This window comes from Alosa sapidissima, chromosome 8 (genome assembly GCF_018492685.1).
Source record: "Alosa sapidissima isolate fAloSap1 chromosome 8, fAloSap1.pri, whole genome shotgun sequence".
Lineage (NCBI taxonomy): Eukaryota > Metazoa > Chordata > Actinopteri > Clupeiformes > Clupeidae > Alosa > Alosa sapidissima.
This window is the reverse complement of record NC_055964.1, coordinates 34,128,350-34,140,849: the sequence shown is the minus strand read 5'-3', so window position 1 is coordinate 34,140,849 and position 12,500 is coordinate 34,128,350. Positions and strand designations below refer to the sequence as shown.

The following is a 12,500-nucleotide window of genomic DNA, read 5'->3' as shown; positions in this document are numbered from 1 at the left end:
CCACCATGCTAACAACGCTTCAGATAGATACATGCAGACTCCACCATGCTAACAACGCTTCAGATAGATATATATGCTGACTCCACCATGCTAACAACGCTTCAGATAGATATATACGCTGACTCCACCATGCTAACAACGCTTCAGATAGATATACACGCTGACTCCACCATGCTAACAACGCTTCAGATAGATATACACGCTGACTCCACCATGCTAACAACGCTTCAGATAGATATATATGCTGACTCCACCATGCTAACAACGCTTCAGATAGATATACACGCTGACTCCACCATGCTAACAACGCTTCAGATAGATATATATGCTGACTCCACCATGCTAACAACGCTTCAGATAGATACAGTATACACGCAGACTCCACCATGCTAACGACGCTTCAGATAGATATACACGCAGACTCCACCATGCTAACGACGCTTTAGATCAGTGGTCCCCAAACTACGGCCCGCCACCCTTATTTTGGGTGGCCCCCCAAAACATGTCCGTGGTATATAGCAACCAGCCCGCACGGGAGTACGACATCGTCAAACTATTCACCTTATTCCGCGCGCAAACATGGGGGCGCTAGCTTTGCCCACATTGTCTCCGAACTTCCGATTGAGCAGTACATCCATTGCGATACACTGAGATAGCAGAGCTCTATCGAGATGACTGGCATCATATATTATGGGTCATCCTAAAGTTAGGAACGTTTATTTAGGATTTTGGTGACTTAAGACATTTCTGTTATACAGCTTTCCTATCTGAAGTTAGGAAAAAACTGACTTTGGAGCGGCTGTTCTGTAAGTTAGCCTCTCTATCCTCTTCTGCCGTGTTATCCCAATGAAGCTAACTAGACGTAGCTAGCCGACCGGAAGTTTAACGACAACGTGGGGGAAAAAAATGGGCGGGGCTGAATAAGGTGAATAACCTCCGCAATTTCCCCCATTCATTCTCTATGGCGAGTCTTAACAGTACACATGTAATACTCTTTTTGTCCACTGGTGGTTGTTTTGACGCTGTTTCGCATTTGCCATCAAAAACGGAATGAAATGTAGGCCTATCTGCAAACAATGTAATGAGGCCTATGCTGACTGCATCAGTGCTCAAAGTATTCTAAAAGTTTATCAATGAATTGTTAACTAACTAACTTATATTCAAGTCATTTTTCTGGGACTTTCTGGGATAATTATTTTTATTTGTTCAAATGTTGAATGGTGGTCATTTCAGACCACTTCAGCACTTCATAAAATTCTCATAGTTTGAGAACTTTACATTTTCAGAGTTCAGAGTTCACACATTTTTAATGAAATATACTTTTGGGACTACCTGCTAATACTTTTGGGAATGCAAAAGTCTTTTTATTAGTATTATTTAATTTGAGTTACATTTTACACTGATATGGCATGATGGCAATATAAACACAGCTAACAATGGTATTAAATTGCAAAAGCCTATAGATTAAATGTAATGGAATATTCAACTAAGGTAGACTGCTGTTGTTCACGGCACTAAGCTATTTATGGTTACTTATATACTCCGAGTCTCTGGCCCTCTCTTACAGCCAGGCATAGTAAGCTGGCCCTCGGAAGAAAAAGTTTGGGGACCACTGCTTTAGATAGATATACACGCAGACTCCACCATGCTAACGACGGTTCAGATAGATATACACGCAGACTCCACCATGCTCAGCTCAAAAATATGAAAAGGTTAGTCGGAGCCCCCTTTTGCGCGTCTGCTCACTAACTCGTCATGCTGGAAGTCCTTAGACTCCACCATGCTAACGACGCTTCAGATAGATATACACGCAGACTCCACCATGCTAACGACGGTTCAGATAGATATACGCGCAGACTCCACCATGCTAACGACGCTTCAGATAGATACACGCAGACTCCACCATGCTAACGGCGCTTTAGATAGATACACGCAGACGCTAACGGCGCTTTAGATAGATACACGCAGACTCCACCATGCTCAGTTCAAAAATATGAAAAGGTTAGTCGGAGCCCCCTTTTTGCGTGTCTGCTCACTAACTCGTCATACTGGAAGTCCTTAGACTCCACAATGCTAACGACGCTTCAGATAGATATACATATAGTGGATCTAACATAGCTGACTCCAGGGCAGTGAGTGGATCTAACATAGCTGACTCCAGGGCAGTGAGTGGATCTAACATAGCTGACTCCAGGGCAGTGAGTGGATCTAACATAGCTGACTCCAGGTTAGTGAGTGGATCTAACATAGCTGACCCCAGGGCAGTGAGTGGATCTAACATAGCTGACCCCAGGGCTGAGAGGGCAGTTTGAGCCGCAGTCCATCGGCTGTCCTCAGAGGGTCTGTTCTCCACTGATGAGCCCACGGAACAATTGTGTGAAATGCAGTGCAAACAGGAAATTAAGCGCTCGAAGGCAGGAAGTGGGCATTGTGGACATGCTGGAACAGGCCATCAGTGTACGCAGGCTAAGCCGGGTCACTGTGGCAACAGCAGTGGGAAGTGAGCACAGTTGAGATGTTAGACCGAAATAAACTCTGAGCGTTAGCACACACTCACTCACACACACTCTCACACACACACACTGTCACACACACTCAATCACACACACACTCACACAAACTCACTCACACACACTCAGGATTAACACAACCTATCAGACTGGGCTCACATCAGCTGGAACAAATATCCTGCATGTTCTCAGCAAGAACACCTCAGATTTCAGGCATTTCCTTTAAATTAAATTTTGTGTGTGTGTGTGTTTGTGTGTGTGTGTATGTGATCTCTTTGCTTCTATATCTACTGCAGATGCAGCTGTGGTTGATAATTTAGTTTGCTCTGTAATTCCAGACAAGGTCAATTGTGTGTGTGTGTGTGTGTGTGTGTGTGTGTGTGCGTCCAGCCAGACATCAGCAGCACCTGTGCTCTGTGGCTGTGAAGCTGTGTGTGTGTGGATTCTCTCTGAGTCACTCTCACATACCCTTAGGGGGGGGGATCACATTAGCCAGCGGCAAGCGGCAGCTTTCCTATTGTTCTCTATGGTTCGGCAGCAGAACGGTGGCAACGCTGGCGTAATGCTAGTATTGAACAAGCTGAGTGTTGAACTTGGTTCAACTTTCAAAGCACAACGCGAGCGTATTCAATTGACAATTCAATTGGTTTGTGTTGCTTGGGAACGAGACAAAACGTATTATGGTCTGAGCGTTGCGTTACGTTTGCCGCTGCCGCTTGCCGCTGGCTGATGTGATCCCCGCCTTATCCGATTGGATGTCCAGTCTGGTCCAAATGCCCTAGCATGTCTGGTCCTGTCCTGTCCCGTTACAAATGTGTCTGGTCCTGTCCTTTCTCGTTACAAATGTGTGTCCAGTCGGGTCCATTACACTAGTGTGTCTGGTCCAACTCTTCTCTGCCCTCTTGTAACTGTGGTCCCTCTGTCCAGTTGTTAACACCCACTCTGCCTGCGGTCCCTTGTTAGATCCCCTGTTAGATCTGGTCCCCTGTTAGATCCCCTGTTAGATCTGGTCCTCTGTTAGATCTGGTCCCCTGTTAGATCTGGTCCTCTGTTAGATCTGGTCCCCTGTTAGATCCCCTGTTAGATCTGGTCCCCTGTTAGATCTGGTCCCCTGTTAGATCTGGTCCTCTGTTAGATCTGGTCCCCTGTTAGATCTGGTCCTCTGTTAGATCTGGTCCCCTGTTAGATCTGGTCCTCTGTTAGATCTGGACCCCTGTTAGGTCTGGTCCCCTGTTAGATCTGGTCCCCTGTTAGATCTGGTCCTCTGTTAGATCTGGTCCTCTGTTAGATCTGGTCCTCTGTTAGATCTGGTCCCCTGTTAGATCTGGTCCTCTGTTAGATCTGGACCCCTGTTAGGTCTGGTCCCCTGTTAGATCTGGTCCTCTTTTAGATCTGGTCCCCTGTTAGATCTGGTCCTCTGTTAGATCTGGTCCCCTGTTAGGTCTGGTCCCCTGTTAGGTCTGGTCCCCTGTTAGATCTGGTCCCCTGTTAGATCGAGTCCTCTGTTAGATCGGGTCCCCTGATAGATTGGGTCCCCCGTTAGATGGGGTTCCCCATTAGATCTGGTCCTCTGTTAGATCGGATCCCCCATTCTATCTGGTCCCCTGTTAGTGCTGGTTCCCTGTTAGATCTGGTTCCTGTTATATCTGGTCCCCTGTTAGATCTGGTTCCTGTTAGAGCTGGTTCTTGTTAGATTGTGTTCCCTGAGGAGACCTGATCTGGTCTCCTGATACGGAACTCCACGTCTGTTCTGTTCTGATGTGAAGCCCCAACAACTCTCAGCCCTGCGCTGTCCTCCTCCCCCTCCCTCCCTGCGCTGCCCCCCCCCCCCCCTTGTCTATACCCCCCCCCCCCCCACCCCCATGGCCCTGTGACAGCACTGGACCCTGAGGAGAGGGAGGTTCCTGTAGGTCCTCATTTTCTGGGAATGTGGATTGACGTCAGCGCCTCCAGTGTGCTGGTTATGAGCCACACCAGGCTCTGCCCTCGGCCCCTCACACTCCACAAACTCCATGTTACACTTTTACCCCTCAGACTTACCCCATGTTACAGTGCAGCTACACTTTTACCCCTCAGACTTACCCCATACCCCACACTTACTCCATCTCATGGCTACAGCTACAATCTTACCCCTCAGACTTATTCCACCACACAGCTAAAGACTTACTCCATGTTACCGCTACAGACTTACTCCACCACACAGCTAAAGACTTACTCCATGTTACCGCTACAGACTTACTCCACCACACAGCTAAAGACTTACTCCATGTTACCGCTACAGACTTACTCCACAGACTTACTCCATCTCAATGCGAGACATTTTGGAACTAGTTGGATTTGAGTTAGTAAAAATACGAGTGTTAGGACTGGAAGGTATGGAATGGCAGCAAATGTCTAACAGAGCCTGTCTCAGCACGCTGCCTACTGTGAGTCTCTCAGCCAGGGGCGACAGTGGAGGATGTGGGGGCATATGGCTTTAGGTGTGTGTGTGTGTTGTGTGTGTGTGCTGTGTGTGTGTTGTGTGTTGCATGAATTGTGTGGACGGCAGAGGATGGGAGGGGATATGGGTTTAAGTGTGGGGTGAGTTGTGTGAGGTGTGTATGTAGTGAGTTGTGTGTGTAGTGTGTGAGTGTGTGTGTAGTGTGAGTTGTGAGTGGTGTGTGCTGTGTGGGCGATAGGGGAGGATGAGAGGGCATATGGCTTTAGGTGAGTGTGTGTTGTGTGAGGTGTGTATGTAGTGAGTTTTGTGTGTAGTGTGAGTTGTGTGTTGTGAGTTGTGTGTGCTGTGTGAGTGTGTAGTGAGTTTTGTGTGTAGTGTGAGTTGTGTGTTGTGCTCGTGAGTTGTGCTCGTGAGTGTGTGTGTGTAGTGAGTTTTGTGTATAGTGTGAGTTGTGTGTTGTGAGTTGTGTGTGCTGTGTGAGTGTGTGTGTGTGTGTGTAGTGAGTTTTGTGTGTAGTGTGAGTGGTGTGTTGTGAGTTGTGTGTGCTGTGTGAGTGTGTGTGTAGTGTGTTGTGAGTTGTGTGGGCGGTAGGAGAGGATGCAAGGGCATATGGCTTTAGGTGTTAATGACTCCGCGAGGCTTTTGAGATGTGTTCCGTGTGTGCAGCGAGACGCGCTCTAACTCAGATCCTGCCCTGCCCTGCCCTGCACAGGTGTCTGTTATGCAGTGAATCAACAGGGTTGCCAAGCAGGGGCTATTTTAATGAGAGTGGAGGTTCTCAGCTAGGGTTCGTCATCACAGCGGCCAGATGGAGTCACACGAAAACATGAAGCCGCGCCGCAGAGGATGCTGGGAAATCTCAGGCTTCACATTTTCATCATGTGCACCCTTACATGGACAAAACAGTGAGAGAGAAAGAAAGCGAGAGATAGAGAGAGACGGGAGAGAGAGAGAGTGAGAGGAAGAGGGAGAGAGAGAGGAAGAGAGAGAGAGAGTGGAGAGAGAGAGAGAGGGAGAGTGAGGGAGAGAGAGAGAGAGATGAAGAGAGAGAGGGTGAGTGAGGTACAGAGAGAGTATTTCTCAGGCATGCCAGGTGTCCATCATGTGTGTGTGCAGGGCTATGTGTGTGTGCAGGGCTATGTGTGTGTGCAGAGCTATGTGTGTTTGAAGGGCTATGTGTGTGTGCAGGGCTATGTGTGTTTGTAGGGCTATGTGTGTGTGCAGGGCTATGTGTGTTTGTAGGGCTATGTGTGTTTGTAGGGCTATGTGTGTGTGCAGGGCTATGTGTGTTTGTAGGGCTATGTGTGTGTGCAGGGCTATGTGTGTGTGCAGGGCTATGTGTGTTTGCAGGACTAAACACCCCTGGAGCTCCTAACCGTCTCCAGGTTTACAGTTTTAACAAGTGAGAAACTTCAAAGGATTCTTCAGCGGTGAAACACACATTTGCACCCCAGGCCTGTTCCACTCTCTCACACTCTCACAGCTTAGAAATAGTACACTGCTTTAGTCGGGGACAGTGACACCCAATGCTAACCACATGTGATGCAAGCAGTCAGTTTAATTACACTGTGTTCAGTTGCAATGTCCTAAACGTTTTCAGCAGGACTCCCTGGCTCTGTTTCCTTTCTGTCGCTTGCGTTGTTCTGCCACTATGAGATATTGAACGAGAAATATGATGCAATAAAAGGGCACGTTTAACGGCTTCGGTGTGGACAGAGAGTGTTAAATGCTACACGACAGTCGCTCGGATGCAGTTAGGATACCCTGTTATACCCCTCTGCATGTACAGGGACAGTGGTCTTGGATGCAGTTAGGATAACCTGTTATACCCCTCTGCATGTACAGGGATGGTGGTCTTATAAATGCAACACTGCTTTAGTCAGGTACAGTTAGACTCTCTGTTCCTCCAGGGATGGATGTGTGTCCGGGACCGTCCACAGCAGCCGTCTGTGAATCATCACACGTGTTGCAGTGACATGCTTGGAGAGAGAGGGAAACCATGTGGAAGAATCCTCTCTGGTCAGACCTGGCTCTGGCCCCTTGGCCGCTGGGATCTGGTATTAAACAGCTTGCCTTCAAATCGGCATTCCCTGCCATGCCTGACATGGCACAGGACAATGGCCAGCTTGTAGTCCGCACTCCTTGACTGGAAATCGCTGCCTTTGAAGTGAGTGTGTCATGCCTGCAGGAGCCAGGATGCGTGCAGACAGACAGGCAGACAGACAGACAGACAGGCAGACAGACAGACATACAGACAGATAGACATACAGACAGACAGACATACAGATATACAGACAGACAGACAGATAGACAGACAGACAGACAGAAACAGACAGGCAGACAGACAGATATACAGACAGACAGACAGACAGACAGACAGACAGATAGACAGACAGACAGACAGAAACAGACAGGTAGACAGACAGACAGACAGAAACAGACAGATAGACAGACAGACAGACAGAAACAGACAGGTAGACAGACAGACTCTGTCTAGCTAGCTGCCTTATTAGAGTCCTTGAACAGAAGGCGTGCAGACAGACAGACAGACAGACAGACAGACAGACAGACAGACAGACAGACAGACAGACAGACACATTGTCATAGCTTTCCTATAAAAGCCAATTTATAGTTCAGGCGATAAAAACAAATTGTTGCCAACAGGACAGGTGTGACAGAGCTGTGGACTTTCATAGTCCAGTGCCAGTGGCAACTTGTCCAGTAGAACGTCGACAAGGCACAATAGAACTCAAACTCCACATACTGTACACTATGACCACGACAAAACACAGTAGAACTCAAACTCCAGACACTATGACCACGACAAGGCACAGTAGAACTCAAACTCCAGACACTATGACCACGACAAGACACAATAGAACTCAAACTCCAGAGTATGCGACAATGTCTGCACCCTTTAAACTGTTTTCATGTACACAACAAGCTCTACAACGCCCTAGCTGACACAAACATGGTCTTTTACATCAGATTTTCTGGAGCCACACTTGTCGCTCGAGTCCTTAAACAGGAATGATACAGACAGTCACACACAGAAACGCCTCTGTGTCTGCGTCCTAATGCAAACTCACTGCTAGTTCTCTAGGGAAAGATAAACAGTATTGAGGAGGCAGACACATGACTCTTAGACATAGGCTAGTTAATAGTGTGTGTTTCACTACTACACATGACTACATAGGCTAGTTATAGTGTGCGTTTCACTACTATACATGACCACATAGGCTAGTTATAGTGTGCACTACACATGACTACATAGGCTAGTTATAGTGTGCACTACACATGAATACATAGGCTAGTTAATAGTGTGCGTTTCACTACTACACATGACTACATAGGCTAGTTATAGTGTGCACTTCACTACTACACATGACTACATAGGCTAGTTATAGTGTGCACTACACATGACTACATAGGCTAGTTATAGTGTGCACTTCACTTGACTACATAGGCTAGTTATAGTGTGCACTACACACGACTACATAGGCTAGTTATAGTGTGCACTTCACTACTACACATGACTACATAGGCTAGTTATAGTGTGCACTTCACTACTACACATGACTACATAGGCTAGTTATAGTGTGCACTGCACTACTACACATGACTACATAGGCTAGTTATAGTGTGCACTACACTGTCACTACACGTGACTACATAGGCTAGTTATAGTGTGCACTACACATGATTACATAGGCTAGTTATAGTGTGCACTACACATGACTACATAGGCTAGTTATAGTGTGCACTTCACTACTACACATGACTACATAGGCTAGTTATAGTGTGCACTACACTGTGTAGGCTACTACACATGATTACAAGGGCTAGTTATAGTGTGCACTACACATGACTACATAGGCTAGTTATAGTGTGCACTACACATGATTACATAGGCTAGTTATAGTGTGCACTTCACTACTACACATGACTACATAGGCTAGTTATAGTGTGCACTACACATGACTACATAGGCTAGTTATAGTGTGCACTTCACTACTACACATGACTACATAGGCTAGTTATAGTGTGCACTACACTGTCACTACACGTGACTACATAGGCTAGTTATAGTGTGCACTACACATGATTACATAGGCTAGTTATAGTGTGCACTACACATGACTACATAGGCTAGTTATAGTGTGCACTTCACTACTACACATGACTACATAGGCTAGTTATAGTGTGCACTACACTGTGTAGGCTACTACACATGATTACAAGGGCTAGTTATAGTGTGCACTTCACTACTACACATGACTACATAGGCTAGTTATAGTGTGCACTACACATGACTACATAGGCTAGTTATAGTGTGCACTTCACTACTACACATGACTACATAGGCTAGTTATAGTGTGCACTACACTGTGCACTACACATGATTACATAGGCTAGTTATAGTGTGCACTACACATGACTACATAGGCTAGTTATAGTGTGCACTACACATGACTACATAGGCTAGTTGTAGTGTGCACTACACTGTGCACTACACATGACTACATAGGCTAGGTATAGTGTGCACTACACTACTACACATGTTTACATAGGCTAGTTATAGTGTGCACTACACTGTGTAGTAGGGTTGGGCGAATGAAACCCCACTTGGCCCCACTTGGAAGGTTCTTCCTGATTGTATCGTAAGTGTTTCGAAGTGTCAAAGCATCGAATACAAAACAGTGACATCTGGTGGTTAGCAGACATAACGGCGGCTCTCATTAGCGATTAAACAATCACAGACGAAGCCACATGCTGACCAAATGGCCCTTCTCTGACACTGGTAAAACAGAGCGGAGAGACAACGTGTTCTGTTCCCTTTTGAGTAAAAACTATTAGGCCTACAGTAATTGGAATAAACATTATAGTTTTGATATGCTTCTAATGATTCGAATTGAAAATGTAATGTGCTTGGTTTTAAATAATGCTATGTTTCCGTGAAAATCTCAAAATGGCCTTGGGAGGGTGGTAGCGTGTTCATATACCGCACGCGCGCCCGGGGTTCAAATCTCGCCATGTTCATAATTGCCATGCGTTAGCATTATTTGATATTGCATGCTTCTCTATAGTGGTTGTGTTTAAGACTTCATTTGATGTTTTGTAAAATAACGTGCTTGCTGCAGATGACCACAGCAGTGTCAGATAACAAAAAACACATAAAGGGCATTGTGAACAGTGGGGGTTGTGAAAACATGGGGCATTGTGTACAGTGGGGATTGTGAAATGCTTGTGTAGGGCTACAATTTTAGAAGGGTACTTGTGCAACAAAACATATGTGTTGGGGACTTTAAAGGTTTATCGAACCCGTAACGCTTTAGGGATTTGATACAAGCACCGGTGCCCCTGTGTCAAATGTCCCATTTAAACTTTTCAGTGACGTCCGAAGCTTCGTACGTCATCAGTCACGTGACCTTACAACTTTGATACGCGCTCCGATACATTGTGCCGAAGTAGATTGCTTCGCGGAAGTGATACGAGCTTCGGTGCCTCGGTGTCAGACTTCCCATCCCTACTGTGTAGGCTACTACACATGATTACATAGGCTAGTTATAGTGTGCACTTCACTACTAAACATGACTACATAGGCTAGTTATAGTGTGCACTACACTGTGTAGGCTACTACACATGATTACATAGGCTAGTTATAGTGAGCACTACACATGATTACATAGGCTAGTTATAGTGTGCACTTCACTGTGTAGGCTACTACACATGACTACATAGGCTAGTTATAGTGTGCACTACACATGACTACATAGGCTAGTTATAGTGTGCACTACACATGATTACATAGGCTAGTTATAGTGTGCACTTCACTACTACACATGACTACATAGACTAGTTATAGTGTGCACTACACATGACTACATAGGCTAGTTATAGTGTGCACTTCACTACTACACATGACTACATAGGCTAGTTATAGTGTGCACTACACTGTGCACTACACATGATTACATAGGCTAGTTATAGTGTGCACTACACATGACTACATAGGCTAGTTATAGTGTGCACTACACATGACTACATAGGCTAGTTGTAGTGTGCACTACACTGTGCACTACACATGACTACATAGGCTAGGTATAGTGTGCACTACACTACTACACATGTTTACATAGGCTAGTTATAGTGTGCACTACACTGTGTAGTAGGGTTGGGCGAATGAAACCCCACTTGGCCCCACTTGGAAGGTTCTTCCTGATTGTATCGTAAGTGTTTCGAAGTGTCAAAGCATCGAATACAAAACAGTGACATCTGGTGGTTAGCAGACATAACGGCGGCTCTCATTAGCGATTAAACAATCACAGACGAAGCCACATGCTGACCAAATGGCCCTTCTCTGACACTGGTAAAACAGAGCGGAGAGACAACGTGTTCTGTTCCCTTTTGAGTAAAAACTATTAGGCCTACAGTAATTGGAATAAACATTATAGTTTTGATATGCTTCTAATGATTCGAATTGAAAATGTAATGTGCTTGGTTTTAAATAATGCTATGTTTCCGTGAAAATCTCAAAATGGCCTTGGGAGGGTGGTAGCGTGTTCATATACCGCACGCGCGCCCGGGGTTCAAATCTCGCCATGTTCATAATTGCCATGCGTTAGCATTATTTGATATTGCATGCTTCTCTATAGTGGTTGTGTTTAAGACTTCATTTGATGTTTTGTAAAATAACGTGCTTGCTGCAGATGACCACAGCAGTGTCAGATAACAAAAAACACATAAAGGGCATTGTGAACAGTGGGGGTTGTGAAAACATGGGGCATTGTGTACAGTGGGGATTGTGAAATGCTTGTGTAGGGCTACAATTTTAGAAGGGTACTTGTGCAACAAAACATATGTGTTGGGGACTTTAAAGGTTTATCGAACCCGTAACGCTTTAGGGATTTGATACAAGCACCGGTGCCCCTGTGTCAAATGTCCCATTTAAACTTTTCAGTGACGTCCGAAGCTTCGTACGTCATCAGTCACGTGACCTTACAACTTTGATACGCGCTCCGATACATTGTGCCGAAGTAGATTGCTTCGCGGAAGTGATACGAGCTTCGGTGCCTCGGTGTCAGACTTCCCATCCCTACTGTGTAGGCTACTACACATGATTACATAGGCTAGTTATAGTGTGCACTTCACTACTAAACATGACTACATAGGCTAGTTATAGTGTGCACTACACTGTGTAGGCTACTACACATGATTACATAGGCTAGTTATAGTGAGCACTACACATGATTACATAGGCTAGTTATAGTGTGCACTTCACTGTGTAGGCTACTACACATGACTACATAGGCTAGTTATAGTGTGCACTACACATGACTACATAGGCTAGTTATAGTGTGCACTACACATGATTACATAGGCTAGTTATAGTGTGCACTTCACTACTACACATGACTACATAGACTAGTTATAGTGTGCACTACACATGACTGCATAGGCTAGTTATAGTGTGCACTACACATGATTACATAGGCTAGTTATAGTGTGCACTTCACTACTACACATGACTACATAGGCTAGTTATAGTG

General features: G+C 45.6%; 1 protein-coding gene across 2 annotated transcripts in view; it reads left to right on the top strand.

Annotated features, from left to right (window-relative positions):
* The window catches only part of rnf122 (ring finger protein 122), a 28,120-nt gene that overhangs the window by 9,911 nt on the left and 5,709 nt on the right, over positions 1-12,500 (top strand). The gene's annotated exons all lie outside the window — the stretch shown is intronic.